This window comes from Mustela putorius, unplaced genomic scaffold (genome assembly GCF_011764305.1).
Source record: "Mustela putorius furo isolate JIRA1106 unplaced genomic scaffold, ASM1176430v1.1 tig00537227_pilon_pilon_pilon, whole genome shotgun sequence".
Lineage (NCBI taxonomy): Eukaryota > Metazoa > Chordata > Mammalia > Carnivora > Mustelidae > Mustela > Mustela putorius.
The window spans coordinates 8,591,061-8,610,183 of record NW_025422368.1 but is presented as its reverse complement, the minus strand read 5'-3'; the positions used below and the strand labels follow the sequence as shown (position 1 = coordinate 8,610,183).

The 19,123-nt window shown below is 40.2% G+C and overlaps 2 long non-coding RNA genes across 2 annotated transcripts in view; one reads left to right on the top strand and one right to left on the bottom strand.

Moving 5' to 3' along the window:
• Positions 1 to 18,909, top strand: part of LOC123389988 — a 38,272-nt gene extending 19,363 nt beyond the window's left edge. The window contains exons 2-5 of the long non-coding RNA XR_006604668.1: positions 7,724 to 7,763; positions 8,734 to 8,826; positions 11,859 to 11,980; positions 16,075 to 18,909. This is a non-coding gene — a long non-coding RNA (uncharacterized LOC123389988). The remainder of the gene's footprint in view (positions 1 to 7,723; positions 7,764 to 8,733; positions 8,827 to 11,858; positions 11,981 to 16,074) is intronic.
• Positions 8,731 to 11,863, bottom strand: LOC106007142. The gene is made up of 3 exons (XR_001181710.2): positions 11,685 to 11,863; positions 10,449 to 10,595; positions 8,731 to 8,819 (listed from the first exon to the last, which is right to left on the bottom strand). It is a non-coding gene; the product is annotated as an uncharacterized LOC106007142 (long non-coding RNA).
• Positions 18,910 to 19,123: the final 214 nt, after the last annotated feature.

Genomic DNA, 19,123 nt, shown 5'->3' with positions numbered 1-19,123 from the left:
TCAGTCGGTTAAGCATCTGACTTTTGATTTTGGCTCAGGTCATGATCTCACGAGTTATGAGATTGCACTCTGTGTGGGGCTCCGTGCTCAACGGGGAGTCTCTCTGAAGGTTCTCCCTCCCTCTACCCCTCCTCTCGACTCATGTGCATGTCTTCTCTTTCTCTCTCAAATAAATAAGTAAATCTTCAAAGAGGTTTTTTTTTTTTTTTAAATATTTTATTTATTTATTTGACAGAGACAGATCACAAGTAGGCAGAGAGGCAGGCAGAGAGAGAGAGAGGAGGAAGCAGGCTCCCTGCTGAGCAGAGAGCCCGATGCGGGACTCGATCCCAGGACCCTGAGATCATGACCTGAGGCGAAGGCAGAGGCTTTAACCCACTGAGCCACCCAGGTGCCCCAAAGAGGTTTTTTTTTTTAAAGTAAATTATTTTGTATCATTTTAAGGTGCTAGGTTTCTAAAATAAAATTTTAATTTTTTAATTCCAGAACTAGGCTTTTTATTTCAGAAGATAAATAATTTTCTGTAAATATTCCGGAGGAAAATAGGTAACTCTCTCTGACATGTTTTTATTGTGATTTCGATTTCCACTCCATCGTTAGCTAATTTAAATCACCCATAAACCAAAGTTTACCAACACCACTAGTTAATCTGGATAATGGATGCAAGATTAACTATTTTGGCAATTGAGTGGTTCTGATAACTGTGTAACTTCAAAATGCACTTTAGTCACGAAAAAGCCAATATGGAGAGTTTGGTGAAGTGAAAATGTTAAATTATTTTCCAGCACTGAGGTTGTTATTTGATTACCTAGCACTTTCCCTCATATCAATTCTTTCTTTGTGTCTTCAAAATAATAATTTCTGGGTTCTGCAGTTTGTCCAGGGAAAATAATTTGAGCTCCCTTCTTTAAAGCTAAATCAGAATGCTGTCAGTTACCTTTATTTACCTGAATTTATCAGGTATGTGAAATTTAACCCTAGGGGCTATAAGCACCACCTTCTGACATTTATTATCTTGCTGAAAGGTGAGCAGAGAAACAGCTTTGCTGTCGCCTCCATGATTTTAGAGATTATCTCTGGTCGACAACTGACCTGGACCCTAATGCTTTTTTAGGTGGTTGTGTTTGTCTAGATAGAACCAGGCAGAGATAGCATCATTCCCACCACGCCTGATTTAACTTGGCCTTGGATGATATCACAGACAGGGTTGGAACCTTTCACAGCAGATTACATCAATTTAACCATTATTTCAAGATTTTATCTTTTTGTTTGAACAGCTTAGCGCCAGAGATAACATTTTATAGACCCATGCTCCTTCTACACAAATGTTACTGCCATTTGGACCTATTCTGATGTCTCTCCCATAGACAATGAATTTTACTGAGTCATCCTTGGTCTGGTTTTCCCTGATCCTCACTGGGTTATTTGTGATAGAGCGGGGCCACCAGTGAAATCTCTGGTTCTTGGCCACTGATTTTATCTGCACAAAGCAGACCAGAATAGATAAGGATACAACTGTTTACAGAAACTCTTTACCACCATGCTGGGGAGCACAGGCTTAGACTGTTAGGGTGATAAATGTATGAGAGGTATGTATGTGTGTGTTGGGGGGTGGAGGGGTTGTTGGCATTGAATTTGATTCTGATTACATGGTTACTTTTGGTGTTATTTGGATAGGATAAAAATCTCTAAAGTAATGTCCAAAGAAGTAAATAGCTGATTGATAAAATAGTTTTGGCTGGTTCTTTCACCCAGATCTCTGCACAAAATCTAGTGGTAAGGGTTAGTTAGGCCATGACACTTGGGTTCCTGGTGGGAGGATGCCAACTTTTCATTTTCCAGATTGTGTTTATTTCCCATTTCTTACTTGGCAGCAGAGAACAACTCCCCTGGGTCAACAGAGCCAGAGCAATTTGGAAGGTCAAAATTTAATATATTTAGAGCTAGAAGAGCCAATTTTGACAATTTAAGCAAAAGATTATTTTCTTTGAGTATAGACTGTCCAAGAAGACTCAAATTCTGTGCATGGCTCTGCTATTTTGCTTTGGCTGGCTGACTTATAGGTTCTGGTTTCAACAGCGCTCCCCTGCCCAAAGTAAAAATATTGACACATATGAATTCGATGAGATGGTTAAGGAAAGGGGGTGGAAGGGATGGTACAGAGCAGATTCGATGATTCTATAAACATCCCACTGCTCAGAGAGGTCTTGGGCACGACTAATGTCTTCCAGTGGGAAAGGGACGCTTCCTGAGTAGCCAGTGTGACTCTCCACTCTTGTTTTGCTCTTTGCCTCTCTCTTTCCCTGAAAGGTCTGGGCTGTGCCACTGCCACCTCACCACACAGTGTCACAGGCGTGCTTACCTCCCAGCTGGCCATGTTCTGGTTTTCATAGGGCTCCCGTTCTCAGTGATGGTCCCAGACTTGCTGGACTTCTGTGTGTACCCCACCCCCAGAACCCAGAAGACATGCCAGGATGTCCTGGCTTCCATCCAGCCCAATGCAACTCTCAGTAAAACCTGAGCTTAAAAGGGGACACCCGTCTGTGAACCAGTGGACTATACACTTGATAGAGGAATTAAGAAACCTGAGTTCTCTCCCCAAATCTGCTCTGGATTTGGACTCTCTGCTTTCCTAGTGCTGATTAATTACATGTCATATTGCACAGAGTATTATGAAGCTGTTCTTTATCCTCAGTACAACCCTCTTGTCTAACGAATTCAAGAACATGGAGTTCCAAGTACTGAGGTTAGGGGAAGCATTTGGAACCAACTCAGTTTGGGCTTCCTATTTTCCTGTGGAAAGACTGCCATTTCTCACTCTAAGTGTTCTCTACTTGATAGTATTGAGTGTGTGGTGTGGATGGGCCCATTTTCTCTCTCTACATACATTATGGTCTGCTCCTCCAAGTGCTACATTTTAGAGAGGAAACCTTTGGTTTTCTTGGTATTGCCCATGACTGGGAGGATCAGTATGGCTAATTCTGGGATTTGGCACCCAGGAAATCCATGGGTCCTCCTCCAGCCTGGTCTTTCTCAGTAACAAAGCTGGTATTCTCATCTATGTCTGCCTTATTCTTTTGTCTTATCCATCATTTAGTTTGGAACTCAAGTGGGGAAAACAGAGGTATATTTTATTGGGGCCCTATTATCATGCCTGATGATCAAAGAGGAGTAAAATTTACTCCATACTCTCAAGAAGCTCACAGAACAGGGGGAGAGGTAGAGGTAAATGAAAATAGAAGCAAAACACTGTGACTTGATGTCGTAAGATGGGGGTGGGTGGGTTGTGGGCAGTGTAGAGTGGATTCAAGAACTCCTGTTATGGACTCATTCAACTTTGGCTGCATTCCCAGATGTTGAGTCACTGGTTGAGTGACCGGGGAGAAGTTACATTACTTCAATGCCTCATTTTTCATGGGTACAGTGGGGGTAATGACAATAACCACTTCATGAGGTTGTTGTAAAGTTTCAGTGAGATGATACATGTAAATTGATTAGCACAGTGTCCAGCCAGCAGAAAACATCTTACTTTTTAGCCACTGTTAGAAGTATGATGCCTATGCTGTGGAATGACTCTTCATGTGAGTACTATTATCCACAAAGAGGCGGAAAAGAAATTTGTCCATATGGTGGAAGGATGATAAGCAAAGTAACCCCAGGCTGTACCAATATACTTTTTTTGGGGGGGGGGAGTATTACTGTGTAGGTTCTAGTTTGCTTCTTGTTAATAATAGTTTGTGTTGAGTTGTAGTTACTATCCTGATTGGCATCAAGCAACAGAGGGAAGGACGGTCCTTGAATAAATATGCCACCAACGTGTGTTTGTTTACTAAAGCAATTATTTCCCAAGGGCAAGAGAAGGAGAGAATATGGAAAGGAAGAGAAAAAGCAGAAGAAGGAAGGGACGGGAAGGAAGGAGAAGAGACAAAAGAGTACGGTTCAGTTCTCCCATAAATATGGCTGGTCATAATTTATATTAAGATCACCAAAGTAGTGAAAAAATAGTAGTATAATAATTCAGTACTGAGAAGAGGAAGTCACAGCCCAGATTACACTGGACAGAATACAGGTGGAAGGAAGGTATGCATTCAAGAAGAGGGAAAAAGAAAAAAAAGAAAACCTTGAAAGAATATGGAATCGAGAACCCTACTCTTTATTTGCTTATTTTTACTAGGATATCTGTAATCTTGAACTTTCACTGTATTTTCATAAAGTTCATATATACATTTTCTCATCCATACCCTTTCAACAACAGACTCAGTGTTACCAGGTGACTTTGATCCTATTCAGGTCTTGCTCTTATTTCAATGTTCTGGTACTGCCATGACTTTGCAATGGGAACAAGGAGGCCCTGTTATAGGCCTCTTTAATAATGTCAACATCCAACCATCCGCTTATGGCCACACTCCTCCCACCTTCCTCTTGGCTGCTTTATTCCAGCCTCCTTTTGGCTCTTCAACCGTGACAAGCACACTAGTTCCTCACCGTGTGGTTCCCGCTGCCTGGAACATTCATGCCCAGACTTTCATGCTTCTCACGACTTCACTTCCTGTAGGTCTCTGCCAATGTCATCTTATTAGAGAAGGCTTTCTCTACCTGGTTTTATCCAAAATGGGACTCATCTCTCCCAGTTTACCCCTCCATCTTTCCCTTGCTGCATTAGTCTCCAAAACAGTGATCACCATTTGTCATGGTGTATGCTTATCCGTGTACTTGCTTATTACTCTCTTCCCTTCTTGTGTTAGGTTGGGTTTCCTAGAAGCAGAAACAGGGGTAGGATTCAAATGCACACTGAGGGAATGCTGTTCAGGAAAGATCTGCAAGGGAGTGAGGGAAGCAGGAGAACCCAAAGCGAAGCAGTCAGGCAAGGGGATGGTGTCAGGCAAAGTCTAATCTTGGGAGAGTTCTTGGTACATGAATTGTGCTGGGAGACAAGGGCCTGGCCTTTTGTGCCCCATAAGTTAGTCATTAGCTGTGGACAAGGGAGAGGGCCTTGTGACATCCTGGCTGAGGCCCCTCAGTTGAGGACAGTTCTCTTGGAAATGGGTGCAGTTGGGAGCTGGGAGCCAACACACAGAAACAGGGAGAGGATGTGCTGACTGGGTGAACAGAATCTGAGATAGGCGACTGAAGGACATATGACACACCTCCACTACAATATTGTCTCCATGAGATCTGGGAACTTGATTTTTTTTTTTTTGTTATGTTTTGTTTTGTTTTGTTTTTAGATTGTATCTCTAATAACACAGAACAGAGAGAGCTTGGTAATAGTTGGTTTTCAGCAAATATTTGTTGGATGAATTCATGTACTTGTTGAACTGTCAGTGATAGTTCTAGAGGTACAATGGTGAATGAGACAACATGTTTCCTGCCCTCATGGAGCTTATGGTCTAATGGGCATTTCAAACATAGGCAATTAAAACACAGTGGGACAAATTCTGTCACAGGAAAAGCAGAGAGTATTAAGGACACACAGTAGGGGCACTTAAAATCCAGAATTTAAGAGGAACAGGTATTAGAAACCTTATGGTATGGTTCAGGGCTGTGTTTTCCGGGGTAATTGAGGGATTCCTTGAACATCTGGTAATTGGCTTTTTTTTTTCTCTCCTCTAAAGGAACCCCCCTTATGGCATTTAGGTTTAATGGTCAGTGGGTAAGTCTGTTTTAAGAAAGAAAACTCAAGTGCCCTGAGGAATACAGCTATAACAGTGATACCTTGGCCCCGGGTGATGCTCTATAAACCCTGGTGATGAATTCACTCTGATCTACCTGAGCGAGTCTACACTTGGTGGACACAAACTGCCCTCCCTGGGTTTTATCCTTGTTGTTTATTGTCTTTCGGTTGTGTGTAAAATTTCACATATTTTATGGAATGGTGTGTGTGTGTGTGTGTGTGTGTGTGTGTGTGCATGTGTCCATGGGTGCAAAGGGTAGTGGGATTTGGCTTGGTTTATGATACGACTTTCAACGTTTGAGTCATGTGCCTTAAGATGCTTTCATAATTCACCTTGAAAAATGGGAAAAATAGGTTTTGGTGAAATATGAAAGGGCTATTGAAATGTCACGGGGTGGTTATGTAAGTGTGAATTATATAATGTCTGAAGGTAGGGGCTAGAGGGGGGTTATTGTTCAGAAAATTTCTGGTAATTTGAATACAGTCAAAACAAAAATGTTCTTGGGCATTATTTTGTTTATTGCTAGCTTTTGGCAGAGTTGTTTTGAAGGTTGTTAGCTGTGTGCAGGCTGGGCAGTTAACCTGAGCACAGGGCTGGGTCTCTGGCTCTGAGTATCCACCTCTGCCCCATTCGTGCTCCACTTCTTCGCCCCTCAATGGACACTCTTGATTGGCTGTTCTCTTAACCACCCCTTGGAACAGTTGCCTCGAGACCTGCCATATTTAGTGGGGGCCCACCCTGCTAATTTATTTTTCCGGCTTTGTGCTTGAATTTCTTCTAGATTTAGAGCTTTGATGGAAGGGATATAATATATCAGAAAACTAGATGGTTTGATTTACCAAATACTAATTTTTTGTAAGATGATAGTTCCCTAAATGCTAGTTAGTTATTAAATACATTTTATGTAAGTTTGTTGAATGTTAGGATACTGGTGAAAATAAAGAGTGGGTGCATATTGCCATGGTTCATAAATTGAAGGCTGACCTAAATAATGGTGATATGGAGTAAATAGGAAGACTCTTGGACAAGCAGGCAGGAGAGATTGGTTCTTGGTATTACTTAGTCATGCCCTTTGGCGAGATGTTTGACCTTTCTTGCCCTCAGTTTCTCCGTAAGACTAGATAAACTTTAAGAATCCTTTTAATTCTATGTGACTAGTTTCTAGGTCTACATAGCTGGAAAACTTGCAAAATCAGCAAGGATGTGTTTTCATTCAGGTATCTTAATCTCCTAGAACTTTGGGTCAAATAAGACTTATAAAGAATGAAACCAAGTGGTAGAGGCTCCAGAATATGAGATACCCTAAATTAATTTTGATCAAAGGTATTTTTTTTTAAATGAAATGGATTACTACAATAATAATATGCTTGGGTGAAGGGCACTGGCTCCAGACAAAGAGATTGTTTTATGACTCTCCCAGTTCTTATCAGGGAAAGCTAATATTTTCATCAGAACTGGAATATGTTCTCCCTAGGGAAAGCCGATGCCATGTAAGCCAACACATATATTGTCTTGGGGCTTAAAGGGAAATTCTATACTGGAGACAATCAGAAACATTCACATATCTCTTTTCTCTTTAAGCAAAAACAGAGCTTCACCAACAAATTTGGGAAGTTGTCATATTTGAATTGTTTTCCTTTTCAGAGGAAGGGTGTGCAGTATTGGATACAGGGAGAAAGGTTTTTCTAGAAAGTTTTAATTTTTTTTGAAGATGGGGAGGAAGAACCCGCGTTTGAGGCAAAACAGTCATAAAATGTCATTTATATATCGACCCGTATTTACAAACACCATCCTTTAGCAGATAAGCATGGCTGTTAAGTGCCGGCCAGTTATACTCACTATCTCTTTATAGCCAGAGACACCATTAGGGCCATTAACAGTTACTTACACTAAGCAGAATGGAATAAACAGAAAACTGGCTATGGACAGAAAAATGCGATCAAGTGGGATTGTCATTAAAGGGAAGTTCTATAGGGGGTGAATGGTTGGGATTCTTCCATCAGTCCTAGATCAGAATTACCTCCATACCCTCTCCGTCCTTCCAACAGATGCTCCAGTCAGAATACGCAGCCCTCAGCTGACCTACCGGTAAGGAAACAACCCAATCATACAGACATTTCCATAGAAGGGTTTAAATTTTTTTTAATTTAGTTTTATTTTTTCAGTGTTCCAGGATTCATTGTTTATGCACCACACCCAGTGCTCCATATAATGCGTGCCCTCCATAATACCCACCACTAACCTCACCTAACCTCTCACCCCCTCCCCTCCCAAACCCTCAGTTTGTTTCTCAGAGTCCGTAGTCTCTCATGCTTTGAGGAGGGCTTGACATAAAGACCTTTTGTAAAATTTCAGGTTTGTTTTTTCAACATGATAAGTATGATTTTAAAATTAAAAAGAATTAATTCTAAATACCACAGCTTATTTAATAGCATAAAGTGAGCCTAGCTATACTTTCAACTTTCAACATTCTCTTTCTCTGTGTGTGTGTGTGTGTGTGTGTGTGTGTGTTCAGTTAGCCACTGTATAGTACATCATTAGTTTTTTTTTTATTTTATTTTTTTATTTATTTATTTTTTTAAAGATTTTATTTATTTGACAGACAGAGATCACAAGTAGACAGAGAGGCAGGCAGAGAGAGAGAGGGAAGCAGGCTCCCTGCTGAGCAGAGAGCCAGATATGGGACTCGATCTCAGGACCCTGGGACCATGACCTGAGCTGAAGGCAGCGGCTTAACCCACTGAGCCACCCAGGCGCCCACATCATTAGTTTTTGTGGCAGTGTTCAACTATTCCTTAGTTGTGCATAACACCCAATGCTTATCATCACACAGGTCCTGCTTAATACCCATCACCTGGTTACCCTATCCCCCACCTCCCAACCTTCTGTAACCCTCAGTCTGTTTCCTGGAGTCCAGAGTCTCTTATGGTTTGTCTCTCTCTCTCTGATTTCTTCCTGTTTTCCCTCCCTTCCTTGTGCTCCTCTGCGCTATTCCTTATGTTTTACGTGTGAGTGGAACCATATAATTGACTCTCTCTGCTTGACTTATTTCAATCAGCATCATCCCCTCCAGTTCCATCCACGTCGATGCAAATGGTGGGTGTTCATCCTTTCTGATGGCAGCCATTCTTTTGGACATGAGTACTGCAAGGTAAGATGACATTGGTGAGTCAAGAGTTAACCCCCCCCCCCCCTCCAGCAATTTTCCTCACCTCATAAGGAGGCAAAGACTCAGTCCTGGATATTACTTCCCTCCTTGATTTATTAGATTTTACGGGAAATTTAACGTGGTATGTCCTTTGTATCAAACCACTAAACGAGGGTATTTCACTTTGAGGAAATCCTATACTCTCCAAAAGGAATTTCGCAATTAGTGGGGTGAAATTCACACGACTAGCAAAAGTTTCATGCTTCACAAAAGACTCTTTTAGTGAACCACTCCCAGCGCTCTAAAAAGACGTGTTAAGTGAGGAACATAAGCCTGTTTCCTGAGTAATGACTCCAGGTAAATTGACACATAATGGCCAAATGTTCTTCGTGCCCAGCAGGACCCAGGAGAAATCAGCTAATTTATAATTATAATGCCTCTGTGCACTGGCATCAAACCTTCCACCCTGCTTGGATGCAAAATTGTATTTTAGTGTTCAGAAGGTTTTATTTTATTTTTTTCTTAACCACCTCTCTGCCTCTCAACAAGAGGTTCTTTTGGGTGACACCTTTTTATTTATGAGAGAAAACATTTGCAAATCTTTTATTTTTTGTTTAACTTTGTTTTTACCAGAACCCGTGTATGGTGTATTCATGGAGACCAAATTAACTAATAGGGTTTAACTGCGGGTTGAGTGTTCTGGGGAAGTGTTTGGGTACTGAACTTATAAACAGAAGTCCAGTGTTCAGGGTCCCTAGAGAAATAATGACGGGTCCTGCTCACTGAACATTTTGTGCTTCAGGGCAGGCCGTGAAGGGGAGGGGAGGGGAAGAGAGACCAAGTGTGTGTAGAAGTCACAGAGATGTTCCCACCAACCTGATTGTTAGGTATTTTTTTTTTTAAAGCAATGATATGCAGAACCTGTTATTGGAATAACTGATGAAGTCATGTAATGGATATGTTCGTGGGTGATTGGGGTTGGCTGTTAAGAGAAATCTGGGGCTGTTTTTAAAAAGGCCTTGCAGACGTCGGACTCCTCTTGGGACGCTGGTTGTGAGCTGCTCACAACCCAGCTACACTTCATTGAAGCTCTTTTTGTCTCCAAGCTCGTGACACTGGAAGAGTTTTGTCTTTTTTTTTTAAGTTGTTGTCTTTGTTAGAACCTTCTATTTTGGACAAAGGGGAGAGTGAGAACAAAAGTAGACATGCCCCTTGTTCGAAAAAGAAAAGACATAGCCAAGAAAACTTTATGGGCCCAGCATGCTTCCGCTGCGCTACGCTACTGCCAAGAAAATTTTAAGACGCTTTATTTTTTCAATCCAAAAAGGTTTTATTTTTTATTTCTCACTTTTCTGCTACATGTCTAGATCACCTCCCACTTGAAGGAATCAGGGAGGAGTTTGAAGAATAAGAAGATCTTTTTTTTTTTGATAAAAACATTCTGATTTTTTAGAGTCATGTCCCGGAGAGGTAAAGAGAACAATGAAGTGTGGCCCTTGCTCTTGGTCTTCTCTTTCTCCATTACTTCCTTTCTACTTCCTCATTTAGCATGACCGTTAATGTGTAACATTCAAGCGCGCTCGCAATGCTCACTTTCTTTCAGTAGGACTTTCCAGCAAACTTACCCACTCTATTGTTCATGGGAAATTAGCCGAGTGGAGGTGTGCACTTGGTAACTTGACATACATCCACAACCCAGGACATCTGCTTCTTGTCTCCAGCTGCCAGATCTACCAAGTCAACATGCTATCTCTGTCTCTATTTCTGCATTCCTATTAAAGAAGCAAAATGTTACTTTTTAGGGGCCATTAATTGAATAATTGATAGGTCATTTTCTTTCTGGTAAAAATGGATTGCAGGTGTTGCATGGAAGGATTTTAAAGCAATTACAGAGAGAAGGGTAGTGGTGTAGAGCCTGCCTGGGAGCTCAGAGGAGGAAGTCTAGAAGAATGTAGTCACCAGAGAGGGTCTGCTTCAAGAAATGGCTCACGGGGTTCACAGACAAGGGAGTCAGTGAGGCAGAGAGAGACACACATTCCACCCGTCTCTAAGGAGGCAGATATCAACTTGTCCTGGAAACCAAGCCAGTCCTGTTTGTATAGAAAAAGCACAAATAATTTTTTAACTAAAGTCACTTTCTAAGGAGAGATTTTTTTATAGGTAAAATGTTATGAGAGTAAATATTTTAGTGGGATGGTTTCTGAACACAATTAAGCGCAGTGTGATCACAGACTCATCAGTTTACATCTGTTGTCTGTCATAGTAATACCTCTTCTCACTCTCAAAAATGCCTGTTTGTGTCATATATTATATGGTCATGCTAATGTCCATTGAGACCAGCCTTTAGAAATGGGGCCTTATTAAATTAAGCGTTAGATCATGGAATTCTATCTTTGCTGTTAAGGATTTTGCAGTCTAAAACAGAAAATTCTAGAAATAGTATTCAGTATGGAGAGTAAATACTTCTGTCTTGTGTTAAGGATATACACAGGGGATGACCTCAAGTTCTCATTTCTGACTTCCTTTCCTAGTAATGTCTGCCTGCATATCTCTAAGAAATTTCACTTTCCTTTAGACAAGGGTCAGGAAAGGAACAGGGGGCAAGGCTGTATATGACACAGGCATATAAATATCTTTGGGGTGCCTGGGTGGCACAGTTGGTTGAATGTCTGACTGTTGGTTTCAGCTCAGTTTATGTCCTTTCAGGCTCTCAGAGTCTGACTGGGATTCTCTCTGCCCCTTCCTTCCCACCCCCCATGCTCTCTCTCTCTCTTAAATAAATAAATCTCACAAAAAATAATAAAAGTAAATATCCTTTATATAAGCAAGGCAAATAAAACTTGCTTTCCTGCTAAACTTACACAGTGAGGCTGCTGTGGATTAGTAAAAACACTGAGATCTCTCATCATTGTGATCCAAGCCTAGAACCCAGCATTGTTAGGAACTCCAGGGGGAGATTGTTGTCTGTCTGTGGCTGGTCCAAGGATGACAGGATGCCCTGATCACAGCATTGAAATAAAATTCTTTCCTCGCAGCCTTGGTCTGCTTCAAGATCTTCAGAGGACAGCTGTTCCCTGGAAGGCTCTCCCACAGGCCCGTGTCGTGATCACACATGCAGTTCCACAATTCAGCCAGCAGGGAGAGGTCACCGGCTCCGGTAGGCATCCGGGTTTCCAGCAGTCCAGTTCTTTCTCCAGTTTTCCTGCCAGCTCAGTGTCCTCTAGCGGTAACTCGCCTCCTGAGTGAGCACGGCCGGCCCAGCAGATGCACCGTGAGATCCACAGAGATCAGGCCTCTTCGCTGGGGTTTTCTAATGAATGCGATATTTGCAGGCCTACTAAGTGCCGGGTAGTATGTCGTCCTCTGCCCCGCCCCAGGCTCTCAGGAACCCTCTGAGAAAGAGGCCCATCACACCATGCGTAGATAAGCAAACTGACCTTTCAGGAATCTAAATGCTGTGTAGTAACAGTCAGAGGCAGGATTTGAAACTCGAATTCCTGAGCACTCAACCGGATGTGTTTTGTCTTGTTTGTTGTGGTTGTTTTTTTAAACAGTGCTCTACCATTTCACGATTCCAAGCAGATAAACATTTTCTGGCTCCGAATGAGTCCTAGAGGCAATCGATGAAGGAGACTTCAGAAGCCTGGGTTTATCCTGCCTCATGTGAATTGCCTCTGACCTTCCTGACCAAAGGCCTCCTGAGAGGCCATAGGGCAGAGTGAAAGAAGAAAGAACCGGCTTTTAAGCCAGAATCACATGGCTTTCAATCCTCACTCCACCACTGCACAATAAATACTTTATGTTCTGCTATGCTCGAGGCCCTAGAATTACAGTTTTGTACACGAGAGAGAAAATATTTGTGGTCGGATTTTTTTATTCTAGCTGCCCCTTGGTTTGTCATCTCTGAAATAGGAGAGGGTGTACCCCTAACCATTTGTGGAAAGCCAGTGTTTAAAGTTATTCAATATATTAGGGAAATAAGGGTGTGTTGTAATTGAGGGCACATGATGACAACGGTGACCCAGTGTGAAGCACGTTTCGCAAGTGAGGATAATCTGACTGGTCTAATGTTTGGAGAACCCTCTTTTGGGCTGGCTGGCTGCATATAGGAGGTTTTGCATGATCCCGTATTTCAAGTAAACAAGTCCTGAATTCTTTCTGTGACATTAAAGGAGTGAGCTAACTCTTGCCCTATTTTGTCGAGACTGAATGTTGTGTCCCCTCAAAATTAGTATGTTAAAATCCCCTTGCCCTGTGTTGTGGCATTAGGAGGCGGAGTCTCGGGAGGTGAATAGGTTATGAAAGCAGAGCCCTCATGAATGGGGTTAAAACCCTTATAAGAGAGGCCCTGGAGAGCTTCCTTACCCTCTCTGTCATGTGAGTTACAGCAGAAATATGTCATCTCTGAACTGGGAGGGGGACGTCACTGGACACAGAATCTGCTGGTGTGTTGATCTCAGACTTCCCAGCTTCCAGAACTTTGAGAAGTAAATTTCTGTTGTTTAGAAATCACCCAGTCTATGCTAGGAACTTTCTCTTTCCTTTTCCTAATATAATGATTGAGAACATTGGCTTAGGAAACCGAGAATCATAGAATGTTATAGCGTGAGAAGAAGTTAAAGATTTTCTAAAAAATATGCAGATTAGAACACAAATGGAATTATGTGTCTTGTCCAAGGTCATTCTTTAGTTCATTCATTCAGTGAATATTTATTGTGCTTCCATCATATGCTAGGTACTGTTCTACTTGTTGAGTTACAGTAGTAAGCAAAACAGATGTGGTCATTGCTTTCGTGGATGTATATTTTAATGGGAAGGGAACATTTGGTAAAAATTATACAAATAAATATATAGTAGGTCAGAAAACATAATTAAGCAAGGCAAGGGATAAAGAATAATGAAGGAAAGTGCTCTTTTAGATAGAATGTTCAATGGAGATGACATTCAAGCAGAGTCCTGAATGAGATGAGGGAGTGAACCGTATGGATACCACATGGATACCTTCCATATGGAAGGAGAATTGCAGGCAGATGGAAGCAAGTGCAAAGGCCCTGAGGTGAATTCACACTCAAAGGTCAATGTAGCTGAAATTGATAGAGGGAGGGAAGAGTGACAGGGAATGTGACCTGACAGTAGCAAGGGAAGATTCACATCACACAGGGTCTGGTGGCCATGGGAACAGTTCTGGATGTTTAGGGTTTCAAGTAGAAGAGTGATGTGATTTATTTATGTTTCAAAAGGAGATGACTCGCAAATCAAGATCAGCCAGAACCCAGGTCTCTTTAAGGTAGATGCCACAGGCCCTCCCATTATACCATGCAGCTCTGTATACTTGCAGTTAACCTAGAAATCTTAGGAAATCTCTGTATTTACACACTGCATTACCAAGATGGATACTTTAAACCAGAGTTCTGTAAACACAAATAATAAAAATTATGCTCACACCTTCTCTTTTTCTTATCTCACTGAAAGAAAAGTAGCAACATTTTAAATTTTTAATTGAAAAATTTTTTATTAAAATTTTTTATTAAATTTTTTTCCAAAAAATTGAAAAAAATTTTTTCAAAAAATTAATTTTATTAAAATTTTTTTATTCAAGCATAATCAACAGTTTTATATTATATTAGTTTAGATGTGCAACATAAATATTTAATTCTATACATTAGTGCTCATCACGATAAGTGTACTCTTAATCCCCTTCACTTATTTCCTCCATCCCTATACCCACCTCCCCTCTGGTAGCCATCAGTTTGTTCTCTGTATTAATGGGTCATTTTGTTTGTCTCTTTTTTTTTTTTTAAGATTTTATTTATTTATTTGACAGACAGAGATCACAAGTAGGCAGAGAGTCAGGTGGAGAAAGAAGGGAAAGCAGGCTCCCTGCTGAGCAGAGAGCCCAATGTAGGGCTTGATCCCAAGATCCTGAGATCATGACCTGAGCTGAAGGCAGAGGCTTTAACCCACTGACCACCAAGGTGCCCCTGTCTCTTTTTTTCTTTGCTTGTTTTGTTTCTTAAATTCCACATATTGTTGAAATCATATGACATTTATCTGTCTCTAACTGATTTCACTTAATATTATACGCTCTAGATCCATCTGTGTTGTTGCAAATGGCAAGATATCATTCTTTTTTATGGCTGAGTAATATTCCATTATATACATAGACCACATTGTATATATAGATCACATCTTCTTTATCTATCATCTATTGATGGACACGTGGGTTGCTTCCATACCTTGGCTATTGTAGATAAAGCTGTAATAAAAATAGGGGTGTATACATGTTTTAAAATTAGTGTTTTCATTTTCTTTGGGTAAATACCCAGTAGTAGAATTAGTAGATCATATTATTATTCTAGATATGTCTCCTTTGGCAAGGGAAACAAAAGCAAAATTAAACTTTTGGGACAACATTTTGATTTTTCTTAAACATTTCTTCACCAGGAACTTCATTAAAAAAAAAAAAAAGAATACTTACAGAAAGTAAAACAGTGTACCTCCTGCTGAGAAATCAGGCTTCCCCTTAGTTGAGACGGAAATAAGTGGGGAAGAAAAGCTGCCCTCAGTCCATTTTGTTGTTTCTCAGCCCACCCATCCCTCGTGGTTCTGAACACCACTGGTTGAGCTGTGTTTATTTCCAGCTGAAGGATATCATTTTACACTCTGCTCTGCAGGATTTAAGCAAACAGGTGTTTAAGCAATTTTGAAAGATGCAAATGTTAGGATTCTATACTTGTGAAGAAAGAAGTTTGGTACTGTTCCTTAAATGAGCTTATTATTTTAATTCTTTTGTACTCTTTACTTGATTTGGTCAGTGTTTTTTGTTGTTGTCTTTTTTTTTTTTTTTTTTTTAATTTAAGGCAGTAAAGTTTATCCAGTTGTGCTAAATCAGTATTGCATTATTGGAACTGGAGTGTCGTTTCCAGATTTTCTCTATGGTAACACTGACAACATCACCTGTGGATTGAGAATCTCTTTGGAACTAAATGCCTTGTGTACACTACCTGCAAGGTTCATGTTTTATCCCCATTTTATAGGAAACTGAGGCTCCTAGAGAATTAATCCACATCTACTCAGTCAGCAAGTCGTAAAGCCAATATTTGAACCCTGTCTGGTTTCATTGCTGGCTAGCTGTCTATGCTATGTTATGCTATGATTAATAAAGGATTTCCATTAATCAGGGTGATAGAATGGAGTTAGGATATCAGATGTGCCTTCATGTTCTGCAGCCTTTTTTTTTTCTTTTTTTAGTAGGCTCCAGGCCCAGCTTGGAGCCCAACGTGGGACTCAAGACCCTGAGATCCAGACCTGAGCTGAGATCAAGAGTCAGATGCTTTACCGATTGAGTCACCCAGGCACCCCTCTGCTGCTTTTAAATACTTGTTTTAGAGTAAAGGAATCCCAGAATCTGGCTTGGGAGAGATGTTACACGTCATTTAGTCCAAACTCCCCATTGATGCCTGCAAAAGTCCTGTCATGGGATATTTTCCCCCATCTGTGTTTGTGCTTCTCTAGCGGTATGAAACTCCTAAGGCAATGTTTCCGTCACTGGGCTACTTTGAAAATGATAAAGTATTTCCTTACACTAAGTTGCCATCAGTCTCCCTGTCAGCCTCTGTAGCACGCAGAACAGAGCCGCCGTACGTGGGAGGGCGGTGCTCATATTCCCATTTGGACTTGTCTACGAGATCACTTGTTTACTGGATTTTTCTCAGATGATATAGTTTGAGGTCAGGTTTCCATCCTGTTTCATTTCTTCTGCACACGTTTGGGTTGACCTCTATCCCTTATAATGAGGGAGATCTAGGGCCTGAGACTGTGTCCTTGCTGGGATCAGACCACGTGTCTGCCACCTTGTTGCTGCTGACTCATGCTGAGATTACCCCCACTCATATCCAGCCGTCTCTTTCCCCACATTCCCGCCATAAAACATATCCTCTTCGTCCTACACTAGTTCAGTTTTTAACTGACTTGCCAGAATTTATCTGGATTCGGTTTCTTTCCATGGCCCAACATTATCAGGGTATTTTGAATTCTAGTTCCAACACAAACAAGCCCTACTTGAAAGAAAACCATCTTGTTTCACAAATTTTATTCCTTTTGCATGATGTCACTTATTTTCATCATACAAATAATGTTTTGTAGCACAGATGGAAAATTGAGTATGCATTGTTTTTAAAGTTGTGTGAAATGTTGGACAATCTCCACTTACTTCAGTGAGTGGACTGCACGTAGGGATCTAAGAGACGCTGTTTTCTGGCAGTTCCACCTGCAGGACTTTGGTACCTTGCCCGCAGCAAAATGGTGAGTGGAGAAGAACTTGTGATCTCAAAAGACATGTGAATTTCTTACAAGCGTTGCCAATGTCCCACTCCGCTATGTGGTTTCTCTAACTTTTCGACTATTTGGAACAAAGGTGGAAATGCAGTATTGTCAATCAGTGACACAAAATGGTAAAGTTCATCTAGTAGCTGAATTGTCACTTTATATCAAGAGCAAAATCCTTAAAAGGTAATCCGAGAGTAGATAACAAACCTTACCTATAACAGAGGTTTAACCATTGACAGATGAAGCCGTTATGAAGGCCACAGGGCAGGCAAGTGGTCATGAACGTAGGTCCAATTGATTTTTCCAAAATCTGTAATAAAAATTTGTAGTAACTTTATTTTTTACTCTTGAAGGGACTGTATCACAGAAAAAAAAACTCATATAAGGAGATATTTTTCTTTTCTGCATGCTTTATTATTGTCAGCAACATTTTAGATAGACAAATCTAAAATAAAAGTGCAAAAAATGGCACGAGGTTTCCATTTTGTTATGTAGACATTGGTTCCAATACTTTTTGAAAATATCATAAAATTGGAAAATATCTCAGGAGAAAAATTCTCCTGAGAGAAAAATCTCTGAGGAGAAAAAATTAAAAGGAAATTTGGTGGTGACTGTACTTTGAGTTAAGATAAAGATAAAAATTACAGGTTGAAAGGACTAACAACCTATAGTAACTTACAAAGTGAAGTATTCTTGGTAAAAGTCACAAAATTAAAACTGTTGAGCTCATTGCTTTGTAAGGTCTTGTTTCTATCACAAAAACTATGTTTTTTGAGTTTTGTTGGGATACAGAAAAGCAGTTGATGTCTTTAATAACTGATAACTTTTATAAGTTCCTATTGCAATTTTCCAGTTAGTTCTATGGAGTTTTGTAGGCAGGCAATTTACTGGTAATCAAAATTGGATTTCTTCTTTAATCATAGTTCGTAATCTCTTATCCACAATTCATTTTGAAAATGGCAAGTTTGTAAGTTTGAAACTAAAGCCTGACTGGCAGGGATGTAAGGCAGCCTGTAGTTTCTATTTTATGTTAATATTCATACATTTTAATATAAAAATATTTTGATTATAGAAATCTGCATCTGCTTCTGTTATTACCTGGTACATAGTAAATTAACTTTTCTAAAATATGAAAACTTCTAAATTCTGGCACAACCCAACCCAGAGTCAAAAAGAAATGTGGACTATATCTCTTTTTCTTTTACTTTTCTTATTGAGTTGGCTGGCATTTTCAGTGTTGGGTAAGGGATAACTTGTATTTTTTTAATTGTTTTTGATCTTAATGAAAATGTAATGATCTACTTTCTTACAACTGAGTATGATAATGGCTAAAATCAAGATAGATTTTCCTTATCATAACAGGAAAAATACCTTCCTTAAGTTAGTTTGCTAAAAGAGGTGGACTTTTTCCTTCAAATGTATATTTTGTATTTACTGAGATGATTATATTAAGACTAACATATGCTTTTTGCTAGTCCACTGGTCCAAAGAAGATAAGGGACATGACAGTGAGCTCTAGCTGAGGCTAGCCCAGGTCAGCCAACTTTCAGCCATCCCACTGACATAAAAACAAGCTTATTACTGCACGCTGCTGAAATTTTATAATGGTCTATTATTCAGCATTATTGTAGGAATGGTTGGCTGATGCAAATATATTATTGACTAATTATAGTGATTGAATTTCTGGGATGAAACTATTTTACATTCTTGAAATAAACCTGAAATTCCTGAAATAATAAATGTTTATTATTATTTTAACCTAAGTCTGAATTCTATCTGTTTAATTGTTCATTTAGAACCTGTGTCTGCTTTCATTTGCTATATTGGTCATTTTATCTCCCTTGAAGTTATCATAAAATGTGTTGGGATATCCCCCCATCCTTAACCCCCAATAAACAACAGTGCGTTCCAAATGCTGATCCATAGAAAAGGTCTCAGAAGTCCCTGGTATGAGATAAATAAGGAAAATATA